The following is a 3935-nucleotide window of genomic DNA, read 5'->3' as shown; positions in this document are numbered from 1 at the left end:
CGACACTGAGGACTCGGAGCCTGCCCGTTCCAGGGCTCGAGATATTGCCACTGCGATCTGCTCGACAGAGAGAGAGCAAACGCACGCCTCGGCCTCACAAGGGCTGCGAGAATTCTCGGTCGATGTCCGTCTGTGACTCGGGGCGGCGGGGGAACCCACACAGCACGGGGAGGGTCAACCGCTCAGCCTGAACACCAGCCCACAATAGCGCTGGCCCGCCGAGGGCCCTCCCACGTCGGACACGACTCGCCTGATCGTTCGAGAGGTAGGTGCCGAGAGGTACGCCGCCGTGTGCGGAAGGAAGCAACAACGACTGGCCGCCACGGGCGTGACCTCTCGCGCCCGAGAATCTGCTCTCGGCCAAGGCTTTCGGCGCTCGCACGACACTTGCAACCAGCCGGCGTGCGGCGCCTGACTTCAATCAGGTTTCTGGGAACGCCCCGACATGTGCCTCTGTGCAACCCGTTAACCGTGACACATGCGACTGCAACCCAAGGGAACCAGGCACGGGAACGCCGCCGCCCCGCGTCGCCTGAAAACAGACTTGGGCACCCTGGCCTCCAGGTGTGCCCGAAAACAAGACAAGAGGTGCCCAGTCACAAAGGCTAAACCTCGACAGACATTTTATAATGTGTCTTCTACCATATATGTCTGTCTCTTCTTGAATTATTGTACAAGGATATATATATATATAATTGTGTCTTTGTTTTCTCGCCATTAAAAACTTTGTAAGTGTTTCTCTCTCGCCACAGAAAAAACACTTTGTCTGTTTTTTTTACAAGTATGTTTCTCACACAAGAGTTCACAGAAACACATTGTTTGTATCAGAGTTACCGCCGGCTCGGACTCTGACCGATTTTTAGGCCGGCAAATGAGTTCGAAAAGTCCGTCAAAATTGTTGCTAAAACCCCTTGAGGACTTCCGAGTGCTCATTGGTAAGGCCTTCGATTTGAAATCGGGACCGTACCTCAAAGTAGCACTTTCCTGGGTACTTTCAAAGTGCTACCGCTGCCAGAAAATGTTCTAAAAATCGTGTTCCCGAAAATCTCCGGGCACCCCGCCAACCCCTCGTGACGCCAAATGCAAATGGCAAATCGGCGGGAGGTCGCCCGGTAGTCCATCCGAGGAAGGCGCTCCAAATCCCCGCAAATCGACTTTTTCAAAACCTCATCGGCACTACCGAGGGCAAGTGGTTAACCAGCTGTCCGAGACATTCGACCACAAATGCAAGTGGCAGCTCGGCGGGACCAATCCACTCCACCTTAGCGGGAACACCCCCACTCTGTCCTCGGTAAATCGGCTGGACACGACCTCATACACTTCCGAGGGCAAGTGATTAACTAACGGTAGGGTGCACTTTTCATATATGCACGTGCCCCATCGGCGGGACCAATCCACTCCTCCGTTCCGCTCTCCTGCAACCTTGGCCCCGGTAAAGCGGCGGCACAGGACCTCATAGACCTCCTGGAAGTCGCCAGAGGCTAAGTCCGACTGGTTTATGACTTGCCACTGCCTGGACCTGCCCCCACAGGCTAAGTCCGACTGGTTTATGACTTGCCACTGTCTCCACCTCCCTCCACAGGCTAAGTCCGACTGGTTTATGACTTGCCACTGTCTCCACCAGCCTCCACAGGCTAAGTCCGACTGGTTTATGATTTGCCACTGTCTCCACTGGTTCATGACTTGCCACTGCCTGGACCTGCCTCCACAGGCTAAGTCCGACTGGTTTATGACTTGCCACTGCCTGGACCTGCCCCCACAGGCTAAGTCCGACTGGTTTATGACTTGCCACTGTCTCCACCTCCCTCCACAGGCTAAGTGCGACTGGTTTATGACTTGCCACTGTCTCCACCAGCCTCCACAGGCTAAGTCCGACTGGTTTATGATTTGCCACTGTCTCCACTGGTTCATGACTTGCCACTGCCTGGACCTGCCCCCACGGGCTAAGTCCGACTGGTTTATGACTTGCCACTGTCTCCACCTTCCCTCCACAGGCTAAGTGCGACTGGTTTATGACTTGCCACTGTCTCCACCAGCCTCCACAGGCTAAGTCCGACTGGTTTATGATTTGCCACTGTCTCCACTGGTTCATGACTTGCCACTGCCTGGACCTGCCTCCACAGGCTAAGTCCGACTGGTTTATGACTTGCCACTGTCTCCACCAGCCTCCACAGGACAAGTCCGACTGGTTTATGATTTGCCACTGTCTCCACTGGTTCATGACTTGCCACTGCCTGGAACTGCCTCCACAGGCTAAGTCCGACTGGTTTATGACTTGCCACTGTCTCCACCAGCCTCCACAGGCTAAGTCCGACTGGTTTATGATTTGCCACTGTCTCCACTGGTTCATGACTTGCCACTGCCTGGCCCTGCCTCCACAGGCTGAGTCCGACTGGTTTATGATTTGCCACTGGTTCATGACTTGCCACTGCCTGGACCTGCCTCCACAGGCTGAGTCCGACTGGTTTATGATTTCCCACTGGTTCATGACTTGCCACTGCCTGGACCTGCCTCCACAGGCTGAGTCCGACTGGTTTATGATTTGCCACTGGTTCATGACTTGCCACTGCCTGGCCCTGCCTCCACAGGCTGAGTCCGACTGGTTTATGATTTGCCACTGGTTCATGACTTGCCACTGCCTGGACCTGCCTCCACAGGCTGAGTCCGACTGGTTCATGACTTGCCACTGCCTGGACCTGCCTCCACAGGCTTAAGTCCGACTGGTTTATGACTTGCCACTGTCTCCACCAGCCTCCACAGGCTAAGTCCGACTGGTTTATGATTTGCCACTGTCTCCACCAGCCTCCACTGGTTCATGACTTGCCACCGACTCGGCCAGCCTCCCCAGGCGAAGCGCGGGCGTTTGGTGACAATTCCAAGGCAGACCAAGGCAAACACGGCCCCTTGCGCGGCGGGGAGCCGTGCCCGGCCTCGGCGGGGCGTCGGGCCGCCGTTTGGAGCGCCGGCCGAAAACCCGAAAAAAGGGCGAAAATCGGAAAGAATTCGCGCCCGATCGGGCCGAGCGGCCGGCGGGGCGGCAGCCCGGGTCGGTCTCCGCAGACCTGGAGGCTCGAGGGGACCTTTCCGACCAAAGTCCATTTCTCGATTTTCCACCTCCTACCAATCTGCAGGTACCCCGCCAACCCCTCGGGACGCCAAACGCAAATGGCAAATCGGCGGGAGGGCGCCCGGTAGTCCATCCGAGGAAGGCGCTCCAAGTCCCCGCAGATCGGCTTTTTCAAAACCTCATCGGCACTACCGAGGGCAAGTGGTTAACCAGCTGTCCGAGACACTCGACCACAAATGCAAGTGGCAGCTCGGCGGGACCAATCCGCTCCCTTTAGCGGGAACACCCCCACTGTGTCCCCGGTACCACGGCTGGACACGACCTCATACACTTCCGAGGGCAAGTGATTAACTAACGGTAGGGTGCACTTTTCATATATGCACGTGCCCCGTCGGCGGGACCAATCCACTCCTCCGTTCCGCTCTCCTGCAACCTTGGCCCCGGTAAAGCGGCGGCACAGGACCTCATAGACCTCCTGGAAGTCGCCAGAGGCTAAGTCCGACTGGTTTATGACTTGCCACTGCCTGGCCCTGCCTCCACAGGCTAAGTCCGACTGGTTTATGACTTGCCACTGGTTCATGACTTGCCACTGCCTGGCCCTGCCTCCACAGGCTAAGTCCGACTGGTTTATGATTTGCCACTGGTTCATGACTTGCCACTGCCTGGCCCTGCCTCCACAGGCTAAGTCCGACTGGTTTATGATTTGCCACTGGTTCATGACTTGCCACTGCCTGGCCCTGCCTCCACACGCTAAGTCCGACTGGTTTATGATTTGCCACTGGTTCATGACTTGCCACTGCCTGGACCTGCCTCCACAGGCTAAGTCCGACTGGTTTATGATTTGCCACTGGTTCATGACTTGCCACTG

Source organism: Scyliorhinus torazame, unplaced genomic scaffold (assembly GCF_047496885.1).
Source record: "Scyliorhinus torazame isolate Kashiwa2021f unplaced genomic scaffold, sScyTor2.1 scaffold_1670, whole genome shotgun sequence".
In the NCBI taxonomy this organism is placed as follows: Eukaryota; Metazoa; Chordata; class Chondrichthyes; order Carcharhiniformes; family Scyliorhinidae; genus Scyliorhinus; species Scyliorhinus torazame.
This window is presented reverse-complemented; position numbering follows the sequence as displayed.